Genomic DNA, 16,733 nt, shown 5'->3' with positions numbered 1-16,733 from the left:
AGACTGGGAAAATACAGCCTCAGCTTTGGAATGCGATTTCTCTTCCCACAGCACAGACTACTTTCAGTGGCTCTGAAATGGATGTGAGAATTGACTAACGTGAGATCGTGACCAAAATATGCCCTTGAACGTCGCCTCTTCCTACCCGCCTTTCCGTGGCTGTGGCTCCTACCTTTCACCTGCTCACAACTTTTCAATACAAAAGTGAATCCTTAATCTCCCAGGTCATCAGCTCCACTTGTGACTAAATTCTCTGTTGCTAGAGCCAGCTCTTTTAATATTGCCTTAGCATCGCTCGATTCCTTTACAGTCCTCAGCCCATCTCCAGTAAATTACCCGTTTTTGTTTTCTTTCTCAAAAGGTCACGAAGTGTATGGCTGTTTCACTGGAGGAAGTCGCAACCCATCTAAACACACACACACACACATCTCTGGTTGGTTTCTTTTATATTCTTTGCAAAGACTATTTCCAGCTTTCCTTGTTATTATTGCCGGTCGCAATCCACACTAATAGATAACTTCATTTAGTTTCCAGGGATCAAATCTATGGGACTACAAATTCTCCAGTTTGATAGTCTCTCCATCTTGAAGTATCTGTAGTCACATTCTGTTCATGATCTGAAAAATTCTCACCAAATCAACCTGTTCTCCCCTTTCCAAAGCCAGTCTTTCTTGGACTATGTATGCTATCCCTTCCCACTTCCTTCCACCACTACTTTTGTAAGGTCTTGTATCTTCAATGTGCTTATCCACCAGCTTCTTCCTTTCTGCTTTTCAGCACACAGTTTCCATGGTCTTTTTTTAAAATTTCAGTGCTACTATTCTCTCCAGTTACTGTATTATCAACCTTCCTTTCCCAGTCACATTTCTGAAAAGCAGTCACCGCCTTCATTTACCCTTTATTCCTTACCTTGTATTAATCAGACTTCATAACAGCAAAATGAAATTACATTTTAAGATCAACAGAGTTCTACTTTTCTCTTTTTCGCTGCCATCCTGCTGTGTGTGGCTGGCTGCTTCTTGCCATGTCTTCTCACAAGACTTTCAGAATCAAGAGATTCCAGGCCAAGAAACAAGCAGAATCGCCCCATTCCCCAGTGGATTCGGATGAAAACTGGTAATAAGATCAGGTACAACTCTAAGAGGAGGCACTGGAGAAGAACCAAGCTGGGTCTATAAGACGTCACACATCATGAGATGACACACTTAATTGGCACACATACTTAATTAAGTTGTGTGAAGATCATGTGTTCTATCATTCTGTAAACATCCTTCCTACCTGGCCATAGACTTGTCTTATCATGGAAATGATTTTTCTCTGTGACTATGCCTCTGCACCAGTAGGTTGGTTCAGTAATAAATGTGAGATCTTTTGGCTCTACTGCTGTTGTGTTTCTGATTTGTGAAGTACTGAATTCCCCCACCTGTCAGATCATGCATAGCACTGTCAGAACTTTCTGCAGTGAAAGAAATGGCCCTTGACAACCAAGTATGTAAAGTGTGGCTAGGGGGCACCTGGGTGGCTTAGTGCCTTAGGCCCAGGTCATGATCTCAGGGTCCTGGGATTGGGCTCCCCCCTGAGCAGGGTATCTACTTGCCCCTCCTCTGGCTCATGCTCTTTCTCAAATAAATAAATAAAATCTTTAAATTAAAAAAAAAAAGATCAACAGAGTTCTAGTTTCCGACCATTTTCTCATTCCTCATTTTCTTGACATACCCAATCCATAGCCCCTCCTTAAAATCCTATTTCCCTTTCTTTTCTTTTTTTTTAAAGATTTTATTTATTTACTTGAGAGAGAGAATGAGATAGAGACAGAGAGAGCATGAGATGGGGGAGCGTCAGAGGGAGAAGCAGACTTCCTGCTGAGCAGGGAGCCCGATGCGGGACTCGATCCCGGGACTCCAGGATCATGACCTGAGCTGAAGGCAGTCGCTTAACCAACTGAGCCACTCAGGTGCCCCTATTTCCTTTTATTTTAAGACAATTCCTGGTACCTACAACCTACCTGGTTTACTGGTCTTATTCCTTTGCTAGCTCCTCTTCCTTTCTTCCATCCCACGTTCAACTCCTAACTCTCTGTCCTCCACTACATTCTTTCACTTCAAAAGTCTCCCAAAATTACTGTTTCTGATATTTCCTCAACTAAGATTCCTCATGTTCAGCTTACTTGCCAGGAAGCTCCAGCTCAAAATTTAAACATTTAAAATAATGCGTTTTTTAAATTCAAATTTCCTAATTTCTCTTAATAACATTGTAATCTCAGTGTAATAATTAAGAACAAGGACTTTGGAACTGTACTGCTCTAGAAAGCTGTGTGACCTTGGACAAATCTCTTTGTGCCTCAGTTTCCTCAGTTGTTGGAAAAAACAATAGTACCTATCTCATAGAGTTGCTATGAGTACTAAACAAATTAACAATTATATAGAAATGTCATTGGTATTATTGTCGTGTTGTTTTTATCTTGCTAAGAACTTTTTAGCAATTTTTAAAAATATCCAAGGGCGGGCGCCTGGGTGGCTCAGTTGGTTAAGCGACTGCCTTCGGCTCAGGTCATGATCCTGGAGTCCCTGGATCGAGTCCCGCATCGGGCTCCCTGCTCAGCAGGGAGTCTGCTTCTCCCTCTGGCCCTCCCCCTTCTCATGTGCTCTCTCTCATTCTCTCTCTCTCAAATAAATAAATAAAATCTTTAAAAAAAAAAAAAAATATCCAAGGGCATGGGTAGTCAACTTTCTGAGTTTAGAGAAATCTAAAATTTTCTTTATTTTGCCCTCTCACTTAACTCAATAGTTGAGCTGGTGTTTATAAATAATTACCTAGTCTCCTAGGTTCTAAATTGTAGGGCTAGACTTGACTCTTTTCCTTCAAAATAGCCCAACTCCCATGATATCCTCATTCAGATTTCTTGCTTTTTCTCCCACTGCTTTAATCTCATTCAAGGCTGTTACTACCCCCCACCACCACCAAATCCCATTATCTTATACCATAACAAGTAAAATAGCCTTCTAAAAAGTCTTTGTCTTTCATTCACCACCCTTTTAAAAATGCACAAAAGCTTTCTGTGATTCCTATGGTTCACAAAATATAATCAGAAATACTTAATGGTATGCAAGAAATGACTTGATCTTTTTCCAATTTCTCTTTCTTCACAAATTCTTCATATTAGTTGATTTAGTCTGAAAAATAATAAATGCAAGCAAACAATAGGTACATTTAAAGTTTAGCTATTTGGTAAAGTAATGGCTATAATGTGTTGACTTTGTTCCGGAATCACACATCTCCCAGGAGCCTCTGCTTTTGTGAAATTCTTAATCAAGATTCCAAAATTCTTGGCAAAGATTTTCAAATACCACAATTTTCATGAACAGCTTCAAGCTATATGTATGAACAAAATATCAAAAGGGATATCTGAAACTAGTGTGAATAGTAGCTAAAGATTCTTAAATATTATTTAGGGTAGGGGTGCCTGGGTGGCTCAGTCGGTTAAGCTTCTGACTCTTGATCTCAGCTCAGGTCTTGTGAATTCAAGCCCCATGTTGGCTCCACACTGGGCATGGAGCCTACTTTAAAAAAAAAAAAACTTTTTAAAAAATTATTTAGAGTTGGGAATAAAGTATTGGTAGAGCAACCATTTGCTTAGTCCATATTTCTTGGTGACCTTGGAATTCTACCTCATTGCTCATTTCAAATGATCTGAAGTGAGCCTGGGCCCACTTTGAAGTTTCATCCTTGGTAGGTTAGATGTCTAAAAAGGAAGACACATACCCATTAGTTTTATTTCAACTCAATTCTTAGCCAAACTGGTACAAAAGTAGATACTTAATATTATATATTTAAAAATTGCATTTATAGAATTACACATCAATGTATTATAAGTGTAATATAAATGCATCGCAGAATAAATGGTTAACATTTATTAATGAATACAATGAAGAACTTTGCCTTTTAATACAAAGAGCTAGTTGGTGACTATTTATTTATTTATTTATTTATTTATTTATTTATTTATTTAAGTAATCTCTACACCCAATGTGGGCTCAAACTCATGACCAAGTTCAAGAGTCACATGCTCTACTGACAGCCAGCCAGGCATCCCTAGTTTGTGACTATTTAGATGGCCGAGTAACTTTAAAATTTGTCTTTTTCCACTTTGGATAATTTTAGCATGAAGATTTCCAAATTATTCTATTGACCTTAGAGTTCTGCTTAAAGTGAAAGATGTTCAGCCAACTTGTTTTCATGATGATAATGATGGTATTGCTTTCACGAAAGTCTTTTTTTATTTTAATGACTTTATGGTTTTAGAGCAGTCTTAGGTACAATAAAGGAAGGTATGGAAGGAGGAAAGAATGGAGATTTCCCCTATACCCCCTGCCCACACACGAATGGCCTCCTTCCCTATTATCAACATTACGCACCAGAATGATACATTTGTTACCAAAGATGAACCTATATTGACACATCATAATCACCCAATGTATGTAGTTTACCTTAGGGTTCACCCTTGGTGGTGTATATTCTGTGGGTTTGGACAAATGCGTAATGATATACATCCATCATTATAATAACATACTAGTATTTTCATTGCCAAAAAAATCTGTGCTCTGTATATTCATCCTTCCTTCTCCCTGACCTCTGGCAACCACTGATCTTACTGTCTCCATAGTTTTGTCTTTTCCAGAATGTCATGTAATTGTAATCATGCAGTATGTAGCCTTTCAGATTGGCTTCTTTCACTCAATAATGTGCTTTAAGCTTCCTCCATGTCTTTTCATGGCTTGATTGTTCATGGGTTTTTTAGTGCTGAGTAATAATCCATTGTCCAGATGTATCACAATTTATTTATCCATTCAACTACTGAGAGATATCTTGGTTGCTTCCAAGTTTTGCAAATTATGCACAAAGTTGCTATCAGCATTCCTATGTAGGTTTTTTTTTGTGAACATAAGTTTTCAACTCACTTGGATATATACCAAGGAGTGTGATTGCTGGATCATATGGTAAGAGTATATTTAGTTTTGTAAGAAACTGCCAAATTGTCTTCCAAAGTGGCTGAACCATTTGCATTCTAACAAGCAATGTACGAGGGTTCCTGTTGCTCCACATCCTTGTCAGCATTTGGTATTGTCAGTGTTCCAGATTTTGGCCATTCTACTAGGTATGTAGTGGTATCTCATTGTTGTTTCAGTTTGAATTTCCCTGGTGACATATGATGTAGAGCATCTTTTCATATGCTTGTTTGCCACTATATATTTTCTTTGGTGAGATATCTGTTAAGGTCTTTGGCCCATTTTTTTATTTGGGTTATTTGTTTACTTACTGTTGCATTTTAAGAATTCTTTGTATATTTTGGATAATAGTCCTTTATCAGATGTGTCTTTTGCAAGTATTTTCCCCCAGTCTGTGGCTTGTCTTCCAATTCTTTTGACATTGTCTTTTGCAAAGCAGAAGTTTTTAATCTTAATGAAGTCCAATTTATCAATTATTTCTTTCTTGGATTATATCTTTGGTGTTGAATCTAAAAAGACATCGCTATACCCAAGGTCATCTGGGTTTTCTCCTCTGTTAACATCTAGGAGTTCTGTAGTTTTGCATTTCACATTTAGGTCTGTGATGCTGTGATGTGTGTTGGGTTAATTATTTGTGAAAGATGTAAGATCTATGTCTAGATTTTTTTTTTTGCCTGTGGATGTCCAGTTGTTCCAGAACCATTTATTGAAAAGACTATCTTTTCTTCTATTTTACTACCTTTGCTCCTTTGTCAAAGACCAGTTGACTATATTTATGGGAGTTTATTTCTGGACTCCCTATTCCATTGACCTGTCTATTCTTTTGCCAGTATCATACTGTCTTGATTACTGTAGCTTAATGGTAAGTCTTGAAGTCAGGTAGCATCAGTCTTCTAACTTTGTTCTTCTCCTTTAATATTGTGCTGGCTATTCAGGGTCTTTTGTTTCTCCATATAAACTTTAGAATCAGTTTGCTGATATCCATAAAATAACTTGCTGGGATTTTTTTTGAATTGCATTGAATCTATAGATCGAGTTGGGAAGAACTGACATCTTGATGATATTGTATTTTCCTATCCATGAACATGGACTATCTCTCCATTTATGTGGTTTTTCTCTGATGGCTTTCATCAGAGTTTTATAGTTTTCCTCATATAGATTTTTTTAAGATTTTATTTATTTATTTGAGAGAGAGTGAGAGAGAGAACACAAGCAGGGTGAGGGGCAGAGGGAGAAGTAGACTCCCCACTGATCAGGGAGCCCAATGTGGGGCTCAATCCCAGGACTCCAGGATCATGACCCAAGCTGAAGGCAGATGCTTAACTGACTGAGCCACCCAGGCGCCCCCCCCTCATATAGATCTTATAAGAAAGACTTTTCAAAGTAACATTTTATTCATGATTCTTCCCTTCTCCAACCCTTTTACAGAGTTCTAGGTGCAGCTATTAGATATTTAGACCAAAGAGAGGTCTCCTGATTATGCTTTCTCACTCTTCACTTTCACTACTTTTACAAACCACATGAATATTTGTAACAGTATTTTAGGGATCATGATCACTGCCTCATTGTACTCTCCCAAAATGAAGTATTCTTCCTTCACATTTTCACTTGGCTACAGGACATTTGCTGTTACTTGTATTGCTAGACCTTTGCAAAAATTAGAAATGGTTTTCCTTTCTTTCCTACTCTTGCAATTAAGGTGTGCTACTAACTGGTGGTAATAATATTTAAGGCCTAACTATCAGATTAACCTGCGGTTTTCCCATTCCTTTTTTTTTTTTTTTTTTTAAGTAGGCTCCACACACAGCATGGAGACCAACACAGGGCTTAAACTCACAACCCTGAGATCAAGACCTGAGCTGAGATCAAGAGTCGGACACTAAACCAACTGAGCCACCCAGGCACCCCTTCCATTCCTTTTTTAATACTAAAAACACAATTCCTTCTAAACATGAGCACTCAATTACCAAGGCTGGTAATATGAGGGACCAGAATAGAGGTGCCTGGGTGGCTCAGTTGTTAAGCATCTGCCTTTGGCACAGGTCATGATCCCGGTGTCCTGGGATCAAGCCCCGCATTGGGCTCCCTGCTCAGCAGGAGGCCTGCTTCTCCCTCTCCCACTCCCCCTACTTGTGTTCCCTCTCTTGCTGTGTCTCTCTCTCTGTCAAATAAATAAATAAAATCTTTAAAAAAATAAAATAATAAAATAAAATTAAAAAAAAAGAGGGACCAGAATACCTCCCCCTTCAGAATCAATAATCTGGTTGCAGGCAAAATCTTATCCCCCCAAAATGGAGGATCAGAACTACTCAGACACTTAAAAAAGAAATCTCATAAGCAGAGGGCTAAAGCTAATGTGGATAGGAGCTAAGGATTCTTATATAATCCTTAAGGTAGAGAATAAAATATCAGTAGAACAACCAATTGCTTACTCCAAGTTTCTTGGTGTACTTGGAATTTCCAAATCATTGCTTATTTTAAAAGATCTGAAATGAAGCCTGACCCACTTTAGGGAGTCATCCTCAGTAAGATAGCTACAAAAAAAATATTGTTTCTATATAAACAGAAAAAACCAGCATCTATTTTTTTCCCGAAGAAATGCACACATGGCAATAAATAAAAGGAAACAAATTAAATTGTAACAAAAGAATTTATGATGAAAAGCAACAAATATTATAACCCTTTCCACTTCTAGGATCAATCCCCAGGGCCAACCTCTTTTACATGTTTTTGTTTGTTTGTGATTACTTAAGTATTTCTAAATATGCTCATATCAGCTTTACACAATATCTAATGACTCCTAGCTATAAAAGGTAAGGATTATGCTAACATCCACTTCAAAGTTTAACAGTTACATTCATTTTAGCTTTTTTGTTGGTTATCTTTGAAACTTTTAATAATATACTGTGAAACTCTAGATAATATTTCAACCATAGATAGAAAGTATTTCAACTCTCCAATTTTACTACTGCCATTCTTCCTTCTCACCTTCCACTCACCTCCCTTAAACATAGTCAATAAGTCTTTTCTATTCTGTCCTCTGGGTAACGCAAAGTTAACAGCCAACTTCCAGGCTAATAAGAGTGCCAAGATTACATTTTCTTCTCAACAAACTTCTGTCAGAACCACTAGAAAGTCACTCAAAGGAAAATGTGCAGAACATGAAGATCAAATGGATTCTCTTCCCTTACTATCAATTGCCCAAATATTTATGCTTCATATTTGGGCCATAAACTACTTATATGGCTTTGTTTTTCCTAGAGTTTCAAAATGCCTTTTTCCCCCCCACTGTGTATTATACCTAATTTATCACATAAAAATTTTTCATCTTTTCTGCTCTTTTACAGAGATTCTCTTTCTTTTGCCAGCTGGTAACTGGGGGGCATTATATATATAATGAAAACATATTCAAATCACTTCCTATAATCTTTCAGTGCATGTTTTTTATAACCAAGTTATTTCTAAAAAAGAACTTTTTAAGAGAAATATTACAGGCATGCACCAATTAAAAAAGTAAAAGTTATGTGCCTTTCCTTTTCCCTTGACATCTTATTTCTCCTTTCCAGAGGCAGCCACAGTTATCCATTTCCAGAAGCTTTTGCATGTTCTCTTTAATCTGAGTAATATGGAATTTCTAGGGATAAAAATTTAATAGCAAGCTATCAGGGTCAGAATTGCATATTTTTCTTTCTGAATCAATGTAAGCAATCAATGACTACAAATATCTTGTCAATGACACTTATGGAGACATTTATTAAGCTCACCCGGTCACAGGCCAGGTGAGCACGGAGTACAACTGGAGACCGTGGAGAAGCGAGTGATTGACGGCTTTTCTCTGGGGACTCACTGAGGAGTGGGGCCCCAAGTTCTCGGCTCCTCTGAGGTGGAAATTGGGAGGCCGCCATTTTCACATTCATCCTCCAAAGCTGTACGGAAAGCTTGCAGGGAACAAAAGCTCCAGAGAGCAAACCAAGGCAATTACTTAGCCAGGACCCGGCAAGGGCGGGGCAATTCCACCTCGAGCAAAGACATTTGAGAACCAAGGCAACAGGCCCCTCCCTCAGAAGACCAGCAAGAACAGCCAGCCAAGACCAAGTTTACCAATCAATGAGAATGACAGAACTCCAGCACGAGGGGAATACAGCACATAGAATTCATGGCTTTTTTCCCCATGATTCTTTAGTCTTTCAAAGTTAATTTTTTTAATTTTCTTTTTTTTTAATTACTCTTTTTCCCTTTTTCAACCAACATCTTATCAATCCCTTTTTTAAAAATCTTTTTTATTTTTCATTTTTAGAGTCATATTCTATCCCTTCATTTTAGTTAACCTTATTTTTGGTATATATATACATTGTTCTCCCTTTAAAATTCTGGGATACAGTTTTTTGTAACAGGCGAAAATATACCCTGAATCTCTAGTGTATGGCTTTGTTCTAGTCTCCTGCCTGATCACATTCTCTCCCCCCCTTTTTTTTTAATTTCTCTTCTTTCTTTTTTCAACCAACTTCTTATCTTATCAATTCCTTTTATAAAATCTTTTATAATTTTCTACTTTACAGTCATATTCCATCCCTTCATCGTATTTATCCTTATCTTTGTACATATACAAGTTTCTCTTTCTTTAAAATTTTGGGAGGCTGTGTCTTCTAACAGACAAAAATACACCCATAATCTAGTGTGCAGCACTGATTTATTCACCGGTCTGATCATATTTGAACATATTCTTTTTTTTTCTCTCCTTGCCTTTCTTTCCCCCCTGGTTTCAGATCTCTTCTGATTTATTTAGTGTATATTTCTCTGGGGTCGTTGTTACCCTGTTAGCATTTTGTTCTCTCATTCATCTATTCTCCTCTGGACAAAATGACGAGATGGAAAAACTCACCTCAAAAAAAAGAACAAGGGGCAGTACCGACTGCCAGGGACCTAATCAATTCGGACATTAGTAAGATGTTGGAACTAGATTTCAGAATGACGATTATAAAGATACTAGCTGGGCTTGAAAAAAGCATGCAAGATACCAGAGAATTCCTTTCTGGAGAAATAAAAGAAATAAAATCTAACCAATTCAAAATCAAAAAAGCTATTAATGAGATGCGATAAAAAATGGAGGCTCTAACTGCTAGGATAAATGAGACAGAAGAGAGAATTAGTGATATAGAAGACAAAATGATAGAAAATAAAGAAGCTGAGAAAAAGAGATAAACAACTACTGTATTATGAGGGCAGAATTTGAGAGATAAGTGATACCATAAGATGAAACAATATTAGAATAATTGGGATCCCAGAAGAAGAAGAAAGAGAGAGGGGGGCAGAAGGTATATTGGAGAAAATATTAGCAGAGAACTTCCCTAATCTGGGGAAGGAAACAGGCATCAAAATCCAGGAGGCACAGAGAACCCCCCTCAAAATCAATAAAAATAGGTCAACACCCGGACATCAAATAGTAAAACTTACGAGTCTCAGAGAAAAAGAGAAAATCCTGAAAGCAGCTCGGGACAAGAGTTCTGTCACCTACAATGGTAGAAATATTAGATTGGTAGCAGACCTATCCACAGAGACCTGGCAGGCCAGAAAGGACTGGCATGATATATTTAATAGAGCACTAAATGAGAAGAATATGCAGCCAAGAATACTATATCCAGCTAGGCTGTCATTGAAAATAGAAAGAGAGATAAAAAGCTCCCAGAACAAACAAAAACTAAAGGAATTTGCAAACACGAAACCAGCCCTACAAGAAATATTGAAAGGTGTCCTCTAAGCAAAGAGAGAGCCTAAAAGTAACATAGACCAGAAAGAAACACAGACATTATACAGTAACAGTCACCTTACAGGCAATACAATGGCACTAAATTCATATCTTTCAATAGTCACCCTGAATGTAAATGGGCTAAATGCCCCAATCAAAAGACACAGGGTATCAGATTGGATAAAAAACCAAGACCCATCAATACGCTGTCTGCAAGAGACCCATTTTAGACGCAAAGACACCTCCAGATTGAAAGTGAGGGGGTGGAAAAACCTCGCTAATGAACATCAAAAGAAAGCTGGGGTGGCATCCTTGTATCAGACAAATTAGATTTTAAACCAAAGACTGTAATAAGAAATGGGGAAGGACACTATATCCTACTTAAAGGGTCTATCCAATAAGAAGATCTAACAATTGTAAATATTTATGCCCCTAACATGGGTGCAGCCAATTATTTAAGCCAATTAATAACAAAAGCAAAGAAACACATCAACAACAATACAATAATAGTAGGGGACTTTACCACCCCCCTCACTGAAATGGACAGATCATCTAGGCAAAAGATCAAGGAAATAAAGACTTTAAATGACACACTGGACCAAATGGACTTCACAGATATATTCAGAACATTCCACCCCAAGGCAACAGAATACACATTCTTCTCTGGTGCCCATGGAACGTTCTCCAGAATAGATCACATCCTAGGTCACAAATCAGGTCTCAACTGGGACCAAAAGATTGGGATCATTCCCTGCATATTTTTGGACCACAATGCTTTGAAACTAGAACTCAATCACAAGACAAAAGTCAGAAAGAACTCAAATACATGGAGGCTAAAGAGCATCCTACTAAAGAATGAATGGGTCAACCAGGAAATTAAAGAAGAATTAAAAAAATTCATGGAAACAAATGAAAATGAAAATACAACTGTTCAAAATCTTTGGGATGCAGCTAAGGCAGTCCTAAGAGGAAAGTATATAGCACTACAAGCCTTTCTCAAGAAACAAGAAACGTCTCAAATACACAAACTAACCCTACACCTAAAGGAGCTGGAGAAAGAACAGCAAATAATGCCTAAACCCAGCAGAAGAGAAATAATAAAGATCACAGAAGAAATCAATGAAATAGAAACCAAAAGAACAGTAGAACAGATCAACGAAACTAGGAGCTGGTTCTTTGAAAGATATGTAAGATTGATAAACTCCTGGCCAGACTTATCAAAAAGAAAAGAGAAATGACCCAAATAAATAAAATCATGAATGAAAGAGGAGAGATCACAACCAAAACCAAAGAAATACAAACAATTATAAGAACATATTGTGAGCAACTCTATGCCAGCAAATTAGATAATCTGGAAGAAATGGATGCATTCCTAGAGATGTATCAACTACCAAAACTGAACCAGGAAGAAATAGAAAACCGGAACAGACTTTTAACCACTAAGGAAATTGAAACAGTCATCAAAAATCTCCCAACAAACAAAAGCCCAGGGCCAGATGGCTTCCCAGGGGAATTCTACCAAACATTTAAAGAAGAATTAATACCTGCTCTTCTGAAACTGTTCCAAAAAATAGAAATGGAAAGAAAACTCCCAAACTCATTTTATGAGGCCAGCATTACCTTGATCCCAAAATCAGACAAAGCCCCATCAAAAAGGAGAATTACAGACCAACATCCCTGCTGAACATGGATGCAAAAATTCTCACCAAAATACTAGCCAATAGGATCCAACAGTACATTAAAAGGATTATTCACCACAACCAAGTGGGATTTATTCCTGGGCTGCAAGGTTGGTTCAGCATCTGCAAATCAATCACTGTGATACAATACATTAATAAAAGAAAGAACAAGAACCATATGATCCTCCCAATAGATGCAGAAAAAGCATTTGACAAAGTACAGCATCCTTTCTTGATTAAAACTCTTCAGAATGTAGGGATAGAGGGTACATACCTCAATATCATAAAAGCCATCTCTGAAAAAGCCACAGCAAATATCATTCTCAATGGGGAAAAACTGAGAGCTTTCCCCCTAAGATCAGGACTATAATAGCCACTGCTATTCAACATAGTACTAGACGTCCTAGCCACAGCAATCAGACAACAAAAAGAAATAAAGGCATCCGAATTGGCAAAGAAGAAGTCAAACTCTCACTCTTTGCAGATGATATGATACTTTATGTGGAAAACCCAAAAGACTCCACCCCAAAACTGCGAGAACTCATACAGGAATTCAGTAAAGTGGCAGGATATAAAATCAATGCACAGAAATCAGTGGCATTCCTATACACCAACAACAAGACAGAAGAAAGAGAAATTAAGGAGTCGATCCCATTTACAATTGCACCCAAATCCATAAGATACCTAGGAATAAATCTAACCAAAGAGGCAAAGAATCCATACTCAGAAAACTAAAATACTCCAAAAGAAATTGAGGAAGACACAAAGAAATGGAAAAACGATCCATGCTCATGGATTGGAAGAACAAATACTGTTACAATGTCTATGCTACCTAGAGTAATCTACACATTTAATGAAATCCCTATCAAAATACCATCCAGTTTTTTCAAAGAAATGGAACAATTAATCCTAAAATTTGTATGGAACCAGAAAAGACCCCGAATAGCCAGAAGAATGTTGAAATAGAAAAGCAAAGCTGGTGGCATCACAATTCCGGACTTCAAGCTCTATGACAAAGCTCTAATCATCAAGACAGTAGGGTACTGGCACAAAAACAGACACATAGATCAATGGAACAGAATAGAGAGCCCAGAAATGGACCTTCAACTCTGTGGTCAAGTAATCTTTGACAAAGCAGGAAAGAATGTCCAATGGAAAAAAGACAGTCTCTTCAACAAATGGTGTTGGGAAAATTGGACAGCCACATGCAGATGAATGAAACTAGACCATTTCCCTACTCCACACACAAAAATAGACTGAAAATGGATGAAAGACCTCAACGTGAGACGGGAGTCCATCAAAATCCTAGAGGAGAACACAGGCAGCAACCTCTTCAATCTCAGCCGCAGCAACTTCTTCCTAGAAACATAGCTAAAGGCAAGGAAAGCAAAGGCAAAAATGAACTATTGGGACTTTATCAAGATAAAAAGCTTTTGCACAGCAAAAGAAACAGTCAACAAAACCAAACGACAGCCGAGAGAATGGGAGAAGATATTTGCAAATGACATATCAGATAAAGGGCTAGTATCCAAAATCTATGAAGAGCTTATCAAACTCAACACCCAAAGAACAAAGAATCCAATCAAGAAATGGGCAGAAGACATGAACAGACATTTTTCCAAAGAAGACATCCAAATGGCCAACAGACACATGAAAAAGTGCTCAACATCGCTAAGCATCAGGGAAATCCAAATCAAAACCTCAATGAGATACCACCCCACACCAATCAGAATGGCTAAAATTAACAAGTCAGGAAACGACAGATGTTGGCGAGGATATGGAGAAAGAGGAACCCTCCTACACTGTTGGTAGGAATGCAAGCTGGTGCAACTGCTCTGGAAAACAGTATGGAGGTTCCTCAAAAAGTTGAAAATAGAGCTACCCAACGATCCAGCAATTGCACTACTGGGTGTTTACCCCAAAGATACAAATGTAGTGATCCAAAGGGGTACGTGCACCCCAATGTTTATAGCAGCAATGTGCACAATAGCCAAACGGTGGAAAGAGCCAAGATGTCCATCGACAGATGAATGGATAAAGAAGATGTGGTATATGCACACACACACACACGCACACACACACACACAGTCGAATATTATGCAGCCATCAAAAGGAATGAAATCTTGCCAATATGGATGGAACTGGAGGGTATTATGCTAAGCGAAGTAAGTCAATCAGAGAAAAACATGTATCATATGATCTCACTGATATGAGGAATTCTTATTCTCAGGAAACAAACTGAGGGTTGCTGGAGTGGTGGTGGGGTGGGAGGGATGGGGTGGCTGGGTGATAGACATTGGGGAGGGTATGTGCTATGGTGAGCGCTGTGAATTGTGTAAGACTGATGAATCACAGACCTGTACCTCTGAAACAAACAATACATTATATATTAAAAAAAAAAAAAAAGAAAATAGTAGGAAGGGAAAAATGAAGGGGGGGAATCAGAGGGTGAGACGAACCATGAGAGACTATGAACTCTGAGAAACAAACTGAGTGTTCTAGAGGGGAGGGGGTGGGGGATGGGTTAGCCTGGTTTGGGGTTTTAAAGAGGGCACATGTGGAATGGAACACTGGGTATTATACACAAACAATGAATAATGGAACACTACATCCAAAAAAATAAATAAATATATAAATAAAATAAACTCTTAGTAACTGGCCACAAAGAAATAGAGATACATGAATTGCCTGACAAATAATTCAAAATAATTTTCTAAAGATGCTCAGAGAGCTGGGCGCCTGGGTGACTCAGTCCGTTAAGCGACTGCCTTCGGCTCAGGTTGTGATCCTGGAGTCCCGGGATCGAGTCCCGCATCGGGCTCGCTGCTCGGCGGGGAGCCTGCTTCTCCCTCTGACCCTCCTCCCTCTCGTGCTCTCTGTCTCTCATTCTCTCTCGCAAATAAATAAAATCTTTAAAAAAAAAAAAAAAGATGCTCAGAGAGCTACAAGAGAGCACAGAAAACAATTTAATGAAATCAGGAAAACAATACAAAATAAGAAGTTTCAACAAAGAGATAAAAAACATAAAAAATTCTCACAAATTTTGGAGTTGAAGAAAACAATGACTGAACTGAAAAATTCAATAGAAATCTTCAGCAGAAGACTGGACCAAACAGAAGAAAAAAAATCAGTGTTCTCAAAGACAGATCATCTGAAATTATCCTGTTAGAAGAAAACAACAATAAAAAAGGGACGATAGAAAGCCTATGGGTCCCATGGGACATCATTAAAATAAACAATCTATGCATTAGTGGAATCCCAGGAGGAGAAGAGACAGAAAAAGGGGTGAAAAGCTTATTCAAAGAAGTAATGTCTGAGAACTTCCCACACCTAGAGAGAAATTTGGACATCCAAGTTTATGAAGCTAATAGGTCATCCCAAAATTTCAATCCAAAACAACCTTCTCAAAGACACATTATAATAAAACTGCTTAAAATCAAAGACAAAGAAAAGATTTTTAAAGCAGCAAAAGAAAAAAATAATTCTCTCATATAAGAGAAACCCCATAAAGTTATAGATGGATTTCTCAGCAGAAACCTTGCAGGCCAAGAGAGCAGGATGACATATTCAAAGTATGGGGGGAAAAAAAAACTTGGTACCAAGAATACTTTACTTGGCAAAGTTGTCTTTCAGAAATGAAAACAAGATAAAGGCTTTCCCAAAACGAAAACTGAGAAGGTTCATCCCCACTAGACCTGCAAGAAGTGATTAAAGGAGTTCTTGAAACTGATACAAAAGGATTCTAATTATTAGCATGAAAATATATAACACACCAGAAAAGGTAGGTAAGTATATAGTCAGATTCAAAATACTTTAATACTGTACTATGGTGGTTTGTTAACCACTTAACTATAGAATAAAGGCTAGAGAACAAAAGTATTGTAAATAGCTATAGCTACAATAATTTATTAATGGATACACAATATAAAAAGATGTAAATTGTGACATCAAAAACATAAAATGGAAGGGGATAGTAAAAAGGTAGAGATTTTGTATATGGTTGAAGTTGTCACCAACTTAAAATAGATTATTATAGATATAAGATATTTCAAGTAAGCCTCAGAGTAACCACAAAACAAAAACCTATAGCAGATACACATGAGATAAAGACAAGGGAATCAAAGTATACCACTATGGAAAATCATCAATTCACAAAAGAAGGCAGCAAAAAGGGAAGAAAGAACAAAGGAACTACAAAAAACAGCTAATAAGATGGGAATGGTTAGTCCTTGCCTATCAGTAGTTACTTTAAATGGAAATAAATAAAATTCTCTAATCAAAAGGCATGGAATGGCTGAATAG

At 37.7% G+C, this 16,733-nt stretch overlaps 1 pseudogene; it reads left to right on the top strand.

The window, feature by feature from the left end:
* Nucleotides 1–1,024: 1,024 nt before the first annotated feature.
* On the top strand, nt 1,025–1,178 carry LOC110570730 (annotated as a pseudogene).
* Nucleotides 1,179–16,733: the final 15,555 nt, after the last annotated feature.

Source organism: Neomonachus schauinslandi, chromosome 1 (genome assembly GCF_002201575.2).
Source record: "Neomonachus schauinslandi chromosome 1, ASM220157v2, whole genome shotgun sequence".
Classification (NCBI taxonomy): domain Eukaryota; kingdom Metazoa; phylum Chordata; class Mammalia; order Carnivora; family Phocidae; genus Neomonachus; species Neomonachus schauinslandi.
The sequence above is the reverse complement of the archived record's forward strand: the minus strand, read 5'-3'. Positions and strand labels throughout refer to the sequence as shown.